We start from the raw sequence: 17,910 nt of genomic DNA on the forward strand, positions 1-17,910 counted from the left end.
CTTGTCCCCTTTCTATTATTCTGTTATATTAATTGTGCTAGAGTTTGGGAATTATTGTTATAGTTAGAATAAAACAAGCAAACATGATTTTCTTGAACAAAAGTTAAGTGTTATCCTAGGAAAAGGAACATATATTTGTCCTCCATCTGCCAAAAAACTGCTTTGTAAATGTTAAAATACTTTTCAAATATAAATAATTGAAATATTTTGCATAGTAGACAGCTTTGGAATATTTTAGTACTGATTTGACATATCAGCTCTCTACTGAAAACTACATGCTGCTTTTATGTATTTTAGGGCCTCCAATGTAAGCAAGTTTGGACATTCAAATTCCGTGTAAATAATTTAATGCTTAATAACAGTCTTCCAAAATAATTTTTCACTTTAAACAAAATTAAGTATATTTAAATTCATAACGATGCCTATAACTATATTCTAATCAGGTGTAAAGACTGAAATAATTGGGGGAAAAGCAGAAATTGAAAAATGAATAATGGTTCATGTTTAAGAATAGTAATGAACAACTTTGCATTTTAGTGTAATGAAATAATAAAAATCTCTTGGGAGTTATTTTGATCATTCTCAAGACTGAATGAATATCTAGAATAAAGAAATTTTAGTTTGAAGTAAATAAAAATTCATGTCCCAAATTTGCCATCTTTTTTAGATTAATTATTGATAGCTATTATTTTAAAAATTTATGTAAGCATATACTTTGAATCTCTGCATAAATACCCCAAAGCCAATTTCAAAATTCTTATTTTTGTTAGAATAGATGGTTGAGATAAGTTCATCCTGAAAGTTTGCTTATATGTTTTAGAGATTAATAATTCCTAAGTCAAACTCTTGAGACTTGTGTTTTGAAGATCTATATATATATTTAAAATCTCTGAAAGTGTTATATGTAATTTAGTGGCAAAAATGGAAATTTCCTCATATACAAGCAAAGTCCTCCATTAAATCCAAGAATCAAGTGCTTGACAATTACTAAATATTAATTTCTTAGTTCATTTTATAATCTCCTATCAAAAGTCCTTAGCCTCTATCACCTATCATCAGATTATGTAGCGAATAGATTATTCAAAACTTTAAAATAGTTATTGTAATATATATGAGAGAATATATAGATGTGCATGAGCCTTCAAATTAAAGAGTAAAAGAATCATTATAATTTCAGTACATTTCGTAGTATAATGGTGTAGCAATACATCATAGAATACTTTTTGAAGGGGAACTCATTTGCATGCTGAAAGCTTTGCTAGTATTACAGATGATAAAAGTCATGCATTTTAGCCTTTTTTTTTAAGAGAGGAAACTAATTTCTTTTGATGAAACTTTTAGCATGTCTAATACTCAGCTTTTTGGATCTCTGGATTTTAGAATATATTGTATCATTTTAATTTCAATGGGCATGTAGGGAGAATACATCTAACTGAAAATGTGCTAGAAGGCAGTTTTTTTTTTTTTTTTAATTTTATTATTGGAGTATAATTGCTTTACAGTGTTGTATTAGTTTCTGCTGTACAATAAAGTGAAACAGCCGTATGTGTAAGTAATATGCCCTCCCTGTTGAGCCTCCTCCCCATTCCACCCATCCCACCCCTCTGGGTCATCACAGATCACCCAGCTAAGCTCCTTGTGCTTTACAGCAGGCTCCCAATAGCTACCTGTTTTATACATGGTAGGTATATATGTCAACACTTCTCTCCCAGTTCATCACACGCTCCCTTCTTACCCTGTGTCTACATGACCATTACATCTGAGTCTCTATTCCTGCCCTGCATATAGATTTATCTGTATCTTTTTTCTAAATTCCATATATATGCATTAATATGCAATATTTGTTTTTCTGACTTCACTCTGTATAACAGAAATCTCTTGCATTCCTATACACTAACAACAATGAAAGATTAGAAAGAGAAATTAAGGAAACTATCCCATTCACCACTGCAACAAAAAGAATAAAATACCTAGGATTAAACCTACCTAGAGAGACAAAAGACCTGAAGAGACAGAAAACTGTAAGACCCTGATGAAAGAAATCAAACATGACACAAACAGATGGAGAGATATAACATGTTGTTGGTTTGGAGAAGAGTCAATATTGCAAAAATGACTGTACCACCCAAAGCGATCTACAGATTCATTGCAATACCTATCAAATAACCAACGACATTTTTCACAGAACTAGAACCAAACGCTTTACAATTTATATGGAAACACAAAAGACCCTGAAAAGCCAAAGCAATCTTGAGAAAGAAAAACAGAGCTGGAGAAATGAGGCTCCCTGACTTCAGACTGTAAGACAAAACTACAGTAATCAAGACGGTATAGATTAATGGAACATGATAAAGTCACACACCTCAAAAGATATGAGCACCTTTTCTTTGACAAAGGAGGCAAGAATATACATTGGAGAAAAGACAGACTCATCAGTAAGTACTGCTGGACAAACTGGGCAGCTACATGTAAAAGAATGAAATTAGAACACTTCCTAATATCACACACAACAACTCAAAATGGATTAAACACCTAGATGTAAGGCCAGACCAAAAAAAAAAAAAAAAAAACCCTTAGAGGAGAACTTAGGCAGAACAGTCTTTGACATACATCACAGCAAGATCCTTTTTGACCTACCTCAGAGAGTAATGAAAATAAAAACTTTCTAACTCCTATTAAAACTTCATTAAGCTAGATTTCAGTGCTAACTTCTAATGAGATTGTACCCCTTTCTCTTCTAAGAAATTCAGTAATATACCTATTTGAATACCTTGTTCAAGTTTTGTTACTAGTTGTCTGTTTTATTGAGTTGACTTAATAAAACCAAAGAACTGTCTACATAGACTGTATTGTCTAATGCATAAGTAACTACTGTGTATTCAAAACATTTTTTGTCATATAAACAAGACACTTATAAGTTACGTATACGCTAAAAACACCATGTGGAATAAAATTCATGACGGCAAATTTTTATGTGTAACAATGATCATGTGTAACATAAGATGCTTTAGGCAGACAATCTGAAATATACTTAGAACATTTGTAAGACTTGAATCAGTTTTTTCAATTTTGGTGAAATCAGTGATGCATGATGACAAACTATATAAATTTATGTAACAATTGATTCATATCACAATTAATAATACAAATGAATTGTATGTCCCAATTTCACAAAGTGAAATATAATTCATATTATATTTACTACTATTAGTAATACTACAGATATGTTTCACATTTTAAAATTTGAGTGTAATTTTCATAACAATAATGATTAAGAGCATGAATTAGATATTTCATAATTTGAAGTGTATTATTAGGATAAAAAATTCATTAGCATGTGATCCTCAACAACAGTGTCTTTTTATAAATGATTAGATGTCAGACTCTCTATTTCCACTGACCCCATTTCAGATGAACTTCTGAATGGCAGTTATAAAGTACAAGGCTTTTAAGATAACATAGTATATTGGAGGGAGGAAAAGGTCGTGTGCCTTGAGGCTGTATATAGTCTATATAATACCCTCCATTGTGTACAAGCACAATATTATATGGATGAGGTGTTGATGATAATTCTGTGTTGTAGCCTTAATTTTTCTTTATTCTTTGACCTTCATTGTTAAAATTTCAACAAATAAGAGAAGTTGAGTAAGGATAGACTGTTTAGCCCAGTGGTCTCTCTTTCACTTTCCTTGGACTTATTTGATCCTTCAGTAATGCTCGTCCTGCACCAGTAAAAGAGGAAATACGTTTTGTGCTTCATAGATCAGTATGCTGATTGTATTGTGTAGGTTGTACTTAACTTTATAATTGCTGATTCTTTCTAAACATAAGAACAATTCAATTATGCCAGTCAATGTGAAAGTAAGAAAAAAACCTCACTTTCCAACTACATAAATAGAATTAATTTTTCCTGTACATTAGTTTAACCATAATAAAAGCTCTTTTATAGAATTTTAGAATGTATGTTTTTAAGTAGGAAGATCTCAACTTGAGAGAAAATATTTGAGCTTTAGTATAAGATTCAGTGATATATTAATGAAATGACTAATTTACAAATTTATTAACAATCATCATATAATAATAAAGCACTACATAATATCTGGAAGCAATGGTGTTTGTTTATATTTTTGTTGCATGCAATGATTTATACAGCATGTTTATGGACATTATTTTCTTTGGGCGAAATGTAGACAGAAAGATTAGCTCTCTTTTGTGCCCTCTTAAAAGCTATGAACGCTCAGACTTGAGATGATTTCTGTCCAATCATACACTATAAGTGCACGAGAAAAGGTTTCAATCTATTTCTGGATATAGTTAATTTCTTTTGTGAATATGCACTATTGCTTTCTACTTGCTAGTGTCAAAGTCCAAATGACTTCTTTCTATGATATAATATTGACATTTTCCATCTGTTTGCCTATTTTAATTTTGGCATGTAAATATGTGTGTGTGTGTGTGTGTGTGTGTGTGTGTTTGAAATGGCTGTTTGAGTGAAATTGAATACATTAATACTATTTTTTTAAAAATCAGATAATCGGGTGACCTTTTCTTTGGTATATTCTACCACAAAGTAGACCAAAATTGTCTCTAGAAATTTCAAACACTTCGAAAAATGGAATGGAAATAGCAGTTACATATTTATAAGGAGAGGATTGTGCCTTATATTTTTAGCTAGTTTATAGTATTCTAGCAGAAGCTTCTTTAGGAATGATTCGGGCTTGTTGAGGTTCTGATATGTCTGCCATGCCCTTCAGGTGAGACTCGTAACTGAGACTTAGGGTCCATCACCCAGTGCTGTGTTTCTGTACTTCTCTCGAGTATTTAGTATTTTTTCACTCTCTATCCTCTCTGAGATGTACACAGATCTTTTTCTTCTTTTGTCCCTTCAAATGAATCTTTGGGTTACTCATTAATATTCCAGGTTTTGATATTCATTTGCCATTTCTTATCTTCATTTCCTTCTTTTGCCCGTTTTATTACATCATCCAGTCTTGTCCTTATTTCACTTTTTTTCTACGTCCCTGCTTTACTTTTTACCCATCATGATAGACTTTATGTCTTTTCTAGCATGTATTATTCTAAATAATACACAGTTACTTACTTCAGTAATTAATGGCAAGAGTTAGTTCATATGTTATGAAGATATGTTAAACAATGATATACAATGTAACTATTAACTAATTCTTCACTCTTTATTCATTTGTAGCTATACTGGGCCTTTGTTGCTTTGTGCAGATTTTTCTCTAAAAAAAAGAGTGAAGGCTACTGTTCATCGTGGTGTGCAGTCTTCTCATTGAGTGGTGGTTTCTCTTGTTGCGGAGTACAGGCTCTAGGCATGCAGATTTATGTATTTGCAGCTTATGGGCTCAGCAGTTGTTGCTCATGGGCTCTAGATCCTGGCCTCAGTAGTTATGGCACAGAGGCTTAGTTGCCTCATGGCATGGTGGTCTTCCCAGACCAGGGATCAAACCCGTGTCTCCTGCAGTGGTTGGTGGATTCCTATCCACTGTACCACCAGGGAAGTCCTGTTCACTCTTTTTAAATGTTGTAGGATACAACAGGAGCTTCCTTGGTGGCTCAGTTGGTTATCTGAGAATCTCCCTACAATGCAGGAGACCAGGGTTTGAGCCCTAGGTTGGGAAGATCTCCTGGAGGAGGGCATGGCAACCCACTCTAGTATTCTTGCCTGGAGAATCCCCCTGGACAGAGGAGCCTGGTATGCTGCAGTCCATGAGGTTGCAAAGAGTTGAACATAACTGAGTGACTAAGCACACAAGATACAACAGGTATTGAAGATGTGGTCTCTTTACCTTAATGAATGTATAATATTGATGGCTAAAAATATTACATGATATATAAATAATATAAACAGTAGATGTTACAATCAACTGGCTATGCTTTCTTTTCCTTCATTTATGCATGGTTCTTGTGAGTTATTACTCCACTAAGGTAGAGCTGCTGAAAACAAAAAAAAAATGTATCTTCCCTAAGCCAACTTTATACTCAACCCAGACATGTAACTTTAGCAGTGCTAGATATGTGCCTTGAACGAATGTGTTTAGTTCAGACTACTGGTCAGTTGTCCTGTTGGAACATTTAAATTATCTGACCACCATCCCATAAGGTTATCTTGTGCACATGGAATTCTCCACTTGGAACTACTGTAATGAACAGTATGAGAGACAAATAGTTCTCTTCCCATAAATCTAGGGCTATAGGATTGGAATATTGGTAATAATACCTCACTGAATTTATTTAATTCACTATGTCTTAAAGAACAACATTAAGATAATGCTTATTATCTTAATAACAAATGCTATTATTAAAATTATTATATGTAAGTTTAGTGTTTATTCATACAACATTAATTCAGCAGACATTTTCCAGATATCTGTTATGAACTAATGATTATGCTAAATACAAGCATGTATTCTTAGTCCTTAATTGCATTCTCTGACATTTTATAACTTATTATATATCTCAGTGGTTGCTATATAACAACATAAAGCTGTTTTCATTTTATAGGACATCTTAGAATTTCTTTCTGTGTGAAACTCGGGTCACTTGGAGCATGTTAGCCTTGTATATTACTCAGAGTTAATTTGAAGTTCTGTTTTCAGAAGAAAGAAAAATACTGAATGTCTAGAAATAACTTTACAACTCTAAATCACACAACAAGATAGAATGTGATGTCTTCTGCAGATACATAGCACCTTTATTCTGAGGAGGTCAGAGTGTTCCATATATATTTATCTCATTCCACCAAGATTTTCCTTCTGCAGTAATTGCCAAAACACAGAGAAGTAACATTTCTTACCTCAGGTCATGAAGTCCTCCTTCATAGATAACCAAATATACATATTTTCTAAGTCCTGGCTTTCTCTACAACATGGCTCAAAAATACATTCATTTTCTCTTAAAATGATGAATTACTTCAACCAATAAATACTGTGTGTCTACTGATAGTAGGCACTGCTCTGGGTACTTGGGATAAATCAGTAAGCCATGCAGAGGGAAAACCCTCCCTCTGTTGTCCTTACACGTCTATTTTAATGAGAGAAAGTGGGTGGCATGGGGGAGACTGATAACAAACATTGTAAATTAGTAACTTACAATCTTTTGATGAGAGATAAATGCAAAGGAAAAATAAAGTAGTTAGGGGTAAGTTAACCGGTGGGATGGGAACATAAAAAGTTTAATACATATGATGCAGAACTAATTTAAGTTCCCAACTATAATATATAAAGCAATACTAAAAAGTGGTTCAAAATGGAAATTTAAAAACAGTTGTGTGGAGTGTTTTGCATATTCATATTGAGGAGAACTGAATTTATTAATTCGACTTAGCAAGCATGTATTGAAAAGAATTCTGTCTAAAAGTAGTGTTTCAGTGATTGTAAGTATAAGGGTAGTCATAGTATAGATTCTACTGTCAAGCTGCTCAGAGACTGGGAGACATGATACTCTGGTTATCTATAAAGATACCCACCTCAAAGCATGACTGTTTAAAGCCATACCGTGTTATGATCTCATGATTTTGTGGGTTGATAGATTTCTGGTAGTATTTGTGCTTTTTGTGATATCTCCTGGGACTGTCATGTCTGAGAGTAGTGGCTCAGTCATATGCTTGATGCCTTGGTGGAGAAAGACTGGAGGTTCATTTGTTCTGGGACATCGGGTGGCTAGGACAAATGGCCTTGTTTTATTTCTTATCAGGACCTCTTCCTCTCTTTGTGGCCTCCATGTAGTTCTGCCCCTGGTTTCTCTACATGGTGTTTCTGACAGGTAGTAAGACTTCTTAGGGCTTCCCTGGGGCTCAGATGGTAAAGAATCTGCCTGCAATGCAGGAGACCAGGATTTGATCCTGGGTCAGGAAGATCCCCTGGAGAAGGGAATGGCAACCCACTCCAGTATTCTTGCCTGGGAAATCCCATGGAAAAGGAGCCTGTCAGTCTACAGCCCATGGGGTCACAAAGAGTCAGACACAGCTGAGTGACTAACACTTTCACTTTTTCACTTTCAAGACTTCTTACTTGATGGTCCAGAGGTTCACAAAGAACAAAAATAGAAACTGTTGGACCTTCTTAAGAGGTAGGTCCTGAACTTCCACAGGGTCACTTCCTCTACATTCTACTGGTTAAAGTGAGTCCCAGGCATTTCCAGATTAGGGGAGGGTATTTCACAAGGGGAAAATTTTGTGCCAATAGGATTCCCAAGTCACCTGGGACTATTTTTGAGGAATAACAATCTCAGTAGTCATGTATGGATGTGAGTGTTGGACCAGAAAGAGGCTGAGTACCAAAAAATTGATGCTTTCAAACTGTGGTGCTGGAGAAGACTCTTGAAAGTCCCTTGGACTGCAAGGAGATCAAATCAGTCAATCTTAAGGGAAATCAACCCTGAGTATTCATTGAGAGGACTGATACTGAAGCTGAACCTTCAATACTTTGGCCACTTGATGCGAAGAGCTGACTCACTGGAAAAGACCCTGATGCTGGAAAAGATTGAAGGCAGGAGGAGAAGGGGATGACAGAGGATAAGATAGTTGGATGCCATCACCGATTCAAATGGACGTGAATTTGAGTAATCTCCGGGAGATAATGAAAGACAGGGAAACCTGCCATGCTGCAGTCCATGGGATCGCAGAGTCAGACACAATTGAGCGACTGAACAACAACAATTGCAGGAGACAGTGCTGTCGATATGAACAGGGTACGGTGGAAACACTGAAGCTGGACATCTGGAAATCTGGTGGTACTTGAGAAAGGCTTCCAAAAACAAGATGATGATGAAGTAAACCTTAAAGGAAAAGTCAGAATTTTCCAGTGAAACGTACACCAGGCAGAGAGAGAGAGCATGAGACATATACAAGGCATGGTGTCAGAGAAGAGTGTCATGCGTATCAAGAACTTCCAGTTCCTTAAAACAAGATTAAAGTCCACCCTCTTGTTAAATGATGAGAAAGAAGGCAGAAGAGGAAGGCAGACCTTTGATCCAGGGGTATTTTATAAAATTAGAATTGCTCTCAGAAAGTTGTTGTGAGGGTTAAATTATATCAAGCCTCTGGCATATATATATATGTGTGTGTATATATTTATATTTATATACATACACACAAACATACATATACACACTAGGTGTCTATACATGTATGTTGTTAAAATACTAATTGATTTCTTTTTTAAGTTTTTTATTTATGTATTTATTTTTAATTAATTTATTTTAATGGGAGGCTAATTACTTTACAATATTGTATTGGTTCTGCCATACATCAACATGAATCTGCCACGGGTGTACACGTGTTCCCAATCCGGAACCCCCCTCCCATCTCCCTCCCCATACCATCCCTCTGGGTCATCCCAGTGCACCAGCCCCAAGCATCCTGTATCCTGCATCGAACCTGGACTGGCGATTCGTTTCTTATATGATATTATACATGTTTCAATGCCATTCTCCCAAATCATCCCCGCCCTCCCTCTCCCACAGAGTCCAAGAGACTGTTCTATACATCTCTGTCTCTTTTGCTGTCTCACATACAGGGTTATCGTTACCATCTTTCTAAATTCCATATATATGCGTTACTACACTGTATTGGTGTTTTTCTTTCTGGCTTACTTCACTCTGTATAATAGGCTCCAGTTTCATCCACCTCATTAGAACTGATTCAAATGTATTCTTTTTAATGGCTGAGTAATACTCCATTGTGTATATGTACCACAGCTTTCTTATCCATTCATCTGCTGATGGACATCTAGGTTGCTTCCATGTCCTGGCTATTATAAACAGTGCTGCGATGAACAGTGGGGTACACGTGTCTCTTTCCCTTCTGGTTTTCTCAGTGTGTATGCCCAGCAGTGGGATTGCTGGGTCATAAGGCAGTTCTATTTCCAGTTTTTTAAGGAATCTCCACACTGTTCTCCATAGTGGCTGTATTAGTTTGCATTCCCACCAACAGTGTTAGAGCTAGAGGAGAACATAGGCAAAACACTCTCTGACATAAGTCACAGCAGGATCCTCTATGACCCACCTCCCAGAATATTAGAAATAAAAGCAAAAATAAACAAATGATTTATTTTAATCATTTTATATTGGAGTAGAGTTGCTTTGCAGTGTTGTATTAGTTTCTACTGTACAGCAATATGAATCAGTGATATATACCCCTCCCTTTTGGAACTCCCTCCCATTCAGGTCACCACAGTGCATTAAGTGGGCTTCTCTGTCCTGTACGGCGCATTCTCACCAGTTATCTATTTAACATGTAGTATCAATAGTGTACTGGTCAGTGTACTCAGTAGTGTCCCACTCTTTTATGACCCCGTGGACTGTAGCCCACCAGGTTTATTTGTCCATGGAATTTCCTAGGCAGGGGATCTTCCTGACCCAAGGATCGAACCTGCATCTCCTGCACTGCAGGTGAATTCTTACCTCTGAGCCTCCAGGGATGCCTAGTATCAATAGTGTATATATGTCAATTCCAGTCTCCCAATTCCTCCCCTCACTGCTGCCCCATATCCATGCATTTGTTCTCTGCATCTGTGTCTCTTATTTTTATGCTCTGCAAATTGGCCTCTCTGGTGACTCAGCAGTAAAGAATTCACCTGCAGTGCACGAGACACAGGTTCAATCCTTGGGTCGGGAAGACCCCCTGGAGAAGGAAATGGCAACCCACTCCAGTATTCTTGCCTAGGAAATCCCACGGACAAAGAAGCCTGACGGGCTACAGTCCATGGGGTTGCAAAAGAGTCAGACATGATTGAGTACACTGACTGGTACTATCTTTAATATTCCACACATATGTGTTAATATATGATAAGTCGTTTTTCTTATTCACTTCATTCTGTATGACACTCTCTAGGTCCATCTATGTTTCTACAAAACAAAACAAAACAATTCATTCCTTTGTATAGCTTTATAGCTTTTATATATTTATAGAATATATAGTAATATTCTATTTCATATATGTACCACATCTTTTTTATCCATTCCTTATTGATGGACAACTAGGTGATTTCTGACACTTGCTTTGCCATGATGAGAGATTTGAATTTCATTCTGATATACATGGAAAGCCAAGTATTCTCAGAGAATCACTTTGCTATATGGAATTTATGGTAGAAAATAATGTATATTTCATCATATGAATAAAATGTATATTTTATTATAATTTATAAATGTATGTTACACATTTTTATATCAGTGAAATTTAAAATATAAAATATGCTGTGCTTTTTTGGAGAACTCGTTAAACACTACCAGCACATTAAAGATATCATTTTCCTATGTCATCCTGATTCCCGTATGTCCCTAATTCTCTTTGCTCTACTTGTTATGCACTCAGCTCAACGTTTCAACCTAGATATTCTCGGTGGTTGTTGTTTAGTCACTAAATCATGTCCGACTCTTTGCAATCCCATGGGCTATAATCCAGCAGGCTCCTCTGTCCATAGGATTTCCCAGGCAGCAACACTGGGTTGCCATTTCCTTCCCCACCCAGGGATCAAACTTGCATCTCCTGCATCTGTATTCCAATTCACTAATCCTCTATACTTTTCTCTCCAACTACTATCAACTCTAAAGCCTATCATAAATACTAAATGTTAAACATCTCATGTTTAAAATTATTGAATCTCTCTTTGATTTCATTACAGAAATTCTCACTGTGGTGAAATTCCCACCTCTTTTCACTAATTTCCTTAAATATAATAATCACAGTTATTTCAAGATAACAACTAGGTTATTGGTATATCTTTCTACTGCCTGTTTTTCTGAGATCTGTTTTTTGCTTCTTGATCCTATTTATTGGTATTCCTTTTCATGTTTAAAAATTTAAATTTCAGATATTGAGTATGAAAAATAGTAGAGGGTCTGGGCAATGTTATCTGACTTAGAATGAGTTTCCCTTATCAATTTGTATGCAGATAAGGAGGCCCAAATTATCTGATCAAATCAAGTTTTGAACTGATGGGATGCTGGCTTTCAGTTCTTATAATAAGCTTCCTTCTGCATCTTTTCTTCTTCCACTCATAGGGTCTAACCTTCAAGAGATGCCAATAGGTTCAGTTCAGATCAGTCACTCAGTGATGTCCAACTCTTTGCAACCCCATGAATCACAGCACACCAGGCCTCCCTGTCCATTACCAACTCCTGGAGTTTAGTCAAACTCATGTCCATCGAATCGGTGATGCCATTCAGCCATCTCATCCTCTGTCGTCCCCTTCTCCTCCTGCCCTCAATCCCTCCCAGGATCAGGGTCTTTTCCAATGAGTCAGCTCTTCACATGAGGTGGCCAAAGTATTGGAGTTTCAGCTTTAGCATCAGTCCTTCCAATGAACATTCATGACTGATCTCCTTTAGAATGGACTGGTTGGATCTCCTTGCAGTCCAAGGGACTCTGGAGGGTCTTCTCCAACACCACAGTTAAAAAGCATCCATTCTTCAGCACTCAGCTTTCTTCACTGTCCAACTCTCACATCCATACATGACCACTGGAAAAACCATAGCCTTGATCAGACGGACCTTTGTTGGCAAAGTAATGTTTCTGCTTTTCAATATGCTGTCTAGATTGGTCATAACTTTCCTTCCAAGGAGTAACCGTCTTTTAATTTCATGGCTGCAGTCACCATCTGCAGTGATTTTGGAGCCCAGAAAAATAAAGTCTGACACTGTTTCCACTGTTTCCCCATCTATTTCCCATGAAATGATGGGACCAGATTCCATGATCTTAGTTTTCTGAATGTTGAGCTTTAGGCCAACTTTTTGACTCTCCTCTTTCACTTTCATCAAGAGGCTTTTTAGTTTCTCTTCACTTTCTGCCATAAGGGTGGTGTTATCTGGATATCTGAGGTTATTGATATTTCTCCCGGCAATCTTGATTCCCGCTTGTGCTTCTTCCAGCCTAGCGTTTCTCATGATCTAGTCTGCATATAAGTTAAGTAAGCAGGGTGACAATATACAGCCTTGATGTACTCCTTTTCCTATTTGGAACCAGTCTGTTGTTCCATGTCCAGTTTTACCTGTTGCTTCCTGACCTGCATATAGGTTTCTCAAGAGGCAGATCAGGTGGTCTGGTATTCCCATCTCTTGTAGAATTTCCCACAGTTTATTGTGATCCACACAATCAAAGGCTTTGGCATAGTCAGTAAAGCAGAAATAGATGTTTTTCTGAAACTCTCTCGCTTTTTCTATGATCCAGCAGATGTTGACAATTTGATCTCTGGTTCCTCTGCCTTTTCTAAAACCAGCTTGAATATCTGGAAGTTCCCGGTTCACATATTGCTGAAGCCAGGCTCGGAGAATTTTGAACATTAATTTACTAGCGTGTGAGATGAGTGCAACTATGTGGTAGTTTGAGCATTCTTTGGCATTGCCTTTCTTTGGGATTGGAATGAAAACTGACCTTTTCCAGTCCTGTGGCCCTGCTGAGTTTTCCAAATTTGCTGGCATATTGAGTGCAGGACTTTCACAGCATCATCTTTCAGGATTTGAAATAACTCAACTGGAATTCCATCACCTCCACTAGCTTTGCTTTCCTTGGGCTTCACTGATAGCTCAGTTGGTAAAGAATCCGCCTGCAATGCAGGAGACCCTGGTTCAATTCCTGGGTTAGGAAGATCTGCTGGAGAAAGGATAGGCTACCCACTCCAGGATTCTTGGGCTTCCCATGTGGCTCAGCTGGTAAAGAATCTACCTGCAATGAGGGCGACCTGGGTTTGACTCCTGGGTTGGGAAGACCCCCTGGAGAAGGGAAAGGCTATGCACTCCAGTATTCTGGCCTAGAGAATTCCGTGGACAGTCCATGGGGTCGCAAAGAGTCGGATGCGACTTTCACTTTCACTTTTGCTCTCCTTGCTGTGAGGTCCAGTGTCTTATCCTCATTCCTCAGAACTGCTTTGGGGATCATCATCAAAACAAGTTTTCAGGAAAATGTTCTCTTCCCTACCCTTCCTATCTCCACTTCCCCTCAGATGAACACCTAACAGATACACTAATTGTTATATTGAAAAGCAGGGGCTCAAAATATAATACAGTGGAGAAAAAATAAACAAATTTCTAGCAGTTGTGATTGTTGGCATTCCTATAACCTGTGTTGGTTATAACTCACATGCAAAATTCAAGTCTCAGTTGTGGCACTTTCGTGTGACCTACTTTAAAACCTTTAAAAAATAATAATAATACTATATTTCAGGGGCAGGGGAGCTGGAAAATACATAACATGATTGATTTCTAGGTAGTTAGTCTTAAAGGAATAGCAGATGGTAAACATTAGCTATTAGAGCAGGAAATTATTTCCTTAACATATTTTTTGAGCTCAGAGATTCTTTAAAAATAAGTAATTCTGGTTGGTTGATTTTGAAAGTAAACCATATGTTGTTTATATGTCTTGGCATTTATCCAATTTCCCTGAAAAAGAGAGTGAAAAATGAAAAAAAAAAGCCTTTTACTAATTAGATAATAATGAACATCATGAAAACAGGTGTCATAAGTTTTTGAATTATGAGAATGGATCTTCAGAACAAGCTCTGGGAATAGGTTCCTGGGTTGGGGAGGGTCAGTAAATACTCTGCATATATGTATAAGGTGAGTACGTGGGCATCCTGAAGATATAGCCCAAGGCACACATTCAACAAATTTAAATGTTATTTATTACTATGATAGAAATCAAAAACACAAATCAAAGTGAATTTTCAAATGCCCTGTCGATTTGGAGTGGGTTGCCATTGCCTTCTCCCAGATGTGAATTACTAAGTGTAAACATGTGCATTATTTTCGATACTGATGTACTCATTAATAACACAAAATATTTCATACATATTTGAATGACAAGCAAAAAATAAGCCTGATGAGGGAGAGGATACACACACACACACACACACACACGCGCACATATATATGTATATATGCTTATGGCTGATTCGCATTGTTGTAGGGCAGAAACCAAAACCAATACAACATTGTAAAGCAATTATCTTCCAATTAAAAATGAAAAAATAACAAAGAAAAACAACTTCCACACATTTTTTAATCTTCACTCTACGTATGGAAATAGAACCTTTATGTTTTACTAAATGAACTGACTTTTGCAGGGAGGATTCTATCCCTGTAGTACCTGGCCATTGTGGGTGCTCAATAAATGTTCGTGCAATGAATGAATGAATGAATGAGTAGCCAACTGACCAAAAAAGGTAGCCTGATGATTTTCCTAGAAGGCTAATAGGAGACTGGATTAGTCTAATATATAGATGCCCTCCCCTCTAAGTGACAGCCACATCCATTGGACCTGTTTTCTCTCTTTACTGGAAACAGTGGGTGTAGATGATGCCGGTTCTATGGCTTCAGTCACAAAGCAGAGTAGTCCCCGCTTCATGTGGGGGAAGGATGGTGCTCAGTCAAAGCTGTTCCTGACATAAGGGATTGAGGAGTGGAGAGGATGATGGGGAAATCCAGGAGTACAAAGGACAGTTTGATGACTCGGGTGATATGCACATTCCTGGCGTTAGTACACTGAACCTTGGAGAGGGAGAAACTTTTCCAGTCCTGTGTCTTTTCTTGCCAACAAAAGAAATGGACAGGCTTGGATGCACTGGGATGTTTCTGGAGGAAAATGAATATGCAAAATAGGATACAATTAGGGCAACTCAAAGGCATTAACAACTATTTAAAATATATAATAATATATATGTTAATTATGTTCCAAAAATATAACTGCTGTGTTTGAAAATAATATAGAAATTCTGCCCTCGTACAGTATGACCTGAGACTAGCTTTCTTCTGCTGTTGCAAAGAACTTAAAATTCCACTGATGATTATTTTTCAAAATGATTAACACTTATTGTGATTATTCTCCGGCTAATATATGTATGCAAAATGTGGCTGCAAGGATTTGCTTATGTTAGCATATCCCCTCCCCCACCCTGAAACCTCAAGGCTCCAGACATGGATGCTAGAGAGAAAATGGTTGTGTGTGTGTGTGCGTGCGCGTGCGTGTGTGTGTGTAACCTTCAAGTTGATACAATGCGGATGATATACAAACAAACAAAAAGAAAGATAAAGCTTTCCACTTGATAATGCCATTCTCAACATATTATCATTTTAGAAAAACTTAGAGGAAGGAGAATGATTTAAATTTAAGAGAGTAGTGTTTTAAATGAGCTATACAGAACATTTAAAATTGGAAATTTAATATAACCGAGAATGGCACTTTTGTTAAAGAATGCTGTAATCTTCCAGGCATGTTCTTAATCAGTGATCTCCCCGTAGCAAAATGCATAGATAATCAACAACCCAGTCTGTCAGCAAACTTGTTGGGGGATTAAATCCTAAAGGAAGGAGCCCATAGCCCTGGAGGAAAACTGAGTGCCGGTTTCCCTGAATCTTTGAAGGCTCATCTCCGTAGTCCCACTGCTAGAATGTGCTCTGTTGTCATAGCAACCCCATCTCCTGCTTCATACAGGAAAGATTAGCTCTTACTGTGCAGAGGAGAGAATTTAGGGGAAGTCAGACTAATCCCTGGGTGCACTTGGAGAGAAAGGTTGGACCTCGCCTGAGGGATGCTCTCTCTGCCATGATAGAATTGGCCTGCCACAGACACTGGTATTTAAGTTGAAGAGCAGAATTCACAGTAAGTTTCAGCTCCTCCAGAGTAGAATATTGATGAATGAGGTTTGTCTCAGTCTTGTTGAAGACCGTCCCATGCAGCAGTAGAATGACAACAGGAGACTCTGATGAGACTGCCAATGTTTTCCTAGTTTTGGTGGTATTTAAAGGGTTGACCACATCAGAAACTTGAGGAAAAATTTTAAGAGACTTTGAAACATCCATCTGAAAGCCTGGGAGCATGTCAAAATTAGATAGGCAAAAATAAATGTATTATATGTTTGGGGCACTTTATTTACCCTGGGTTTTTGTACATTTAAATTTAAAATCTCATAGAAAGAGAAACTCATGAAAAAAAATCTATGTTGAAGCAGGTGTGTTTCTTTAACTCTCAAAGTGATGATAATTCATTTTAGGATTGTAAATGTTCTTTTTCTATTGTGCATACATGTTTTTGAATATCTTTTTAGAAGCATACAACTGGTAAAGTTCTTTTAAGGTAGTTATAAAATTATAAAGAGGTATTCTTGGGTAAGATTAATTTATTTAGCTCTTCTATTTGAGCTGCTGCTTCAACTTCTCAGCATAAAGCATGTGCAGTGTGTAAATCTTTCAGGATTTTCCACTGCTTACCTCAAATGAATTTTGTTCTGGGAGGAAGTCTATGTGGATTTATTTAGATTTTTTCCCCTTGATTTATATTTGTATATTTTTATGCAGTTATTAAGGATTGCATATATTTTAGCTAAAGTGCTGGGAAAGCTTGTGGATTTGCAGTGTTTGATTTTGATAGCTATTGTGAAGATGTCTAGTCTTTCAAAAAATTACTTCGAAGTATACTTTAATCCACATCCAAAAATTATTTTTTCAAGCATATATAGATTATACATGTATTACTAATATATAAACTGTATGCCTGTCATCAGTGTGTATTGCCCTGAGAGTATATGTGTTTGTATTTAAAGTATTCATGGTGGAAATTGTATCATGCTGCATTCATCCTGTTTTCAGTTGTTTTGATTGTGACCATACATGTATAGTGTGTATTTAGAAACTGAGTTTTGCTTTCTATGGCCCAAATTTTAGGCTACTAATGTAATAGCAGACTACAACTACCATCACAGTCTGTGCTAAATATAGCCATTATCATAAAACACCTAATTGGCATTTGATGTGTGTTGCTTTATCAGAATAAAGGAGATTTGGTTGTTTGAAAAAGCAGAGCAGAGATGAGACATATACTCCTTTTCTCTTAAACTTAATACTAGAATAGGAGACATGTCTTAGATTTAAAGGAACAATTATGTTAAAAGGCGG

The 17,910-nt window shown here is 36.8% G+C and overlaps 1 protein-coding gene across 6 annotated transcripts in view; it reads left to right on the top strand.

Annotated features, from left to right (window-relative positions):
• NOL4 (nucleolar protein 4) overlaps window positions 1-17,910 on the top strand; it is a 465,486-nt gene that overhangs the window by 191,473 nt on the left and 256,103 nt on the right. The window contains exon 1 of one of the 6 annotated variants that reach the window (XM_027525950.1): window positions 16,450-16,618. The exons of the other annotated variants lie outside the window; for them this stretch is intronic. The gene's annotated coding sequence lies outside the window, so the exon portion shown is untranslated. Of the gene's footprint in view, window positions 1-16,449; window positions 16,619-17,910 lie in introns of those variants that run through there. 6 annotated transcript variants of the gene reach the window in all.

The sequence above is a fragment of the Bos indicus x Bos taurus genome, chromosome 24, assembly GCF_003369695.1.
Source record: "Bos indicus x Bos taurus breed Angus x Brahman F1 hybrid chromosome 24, Bos_hybrid_MaternalHap_v2.0, whole genome shotgun sequence".
In the NCBI taxonomy this organism is placed as follows: Eukaryota; Metazoa; Chordata; class Mammalia; order Artiodactyla; family Bovidae; genus Bos; species Bos indicus x Bos taurus.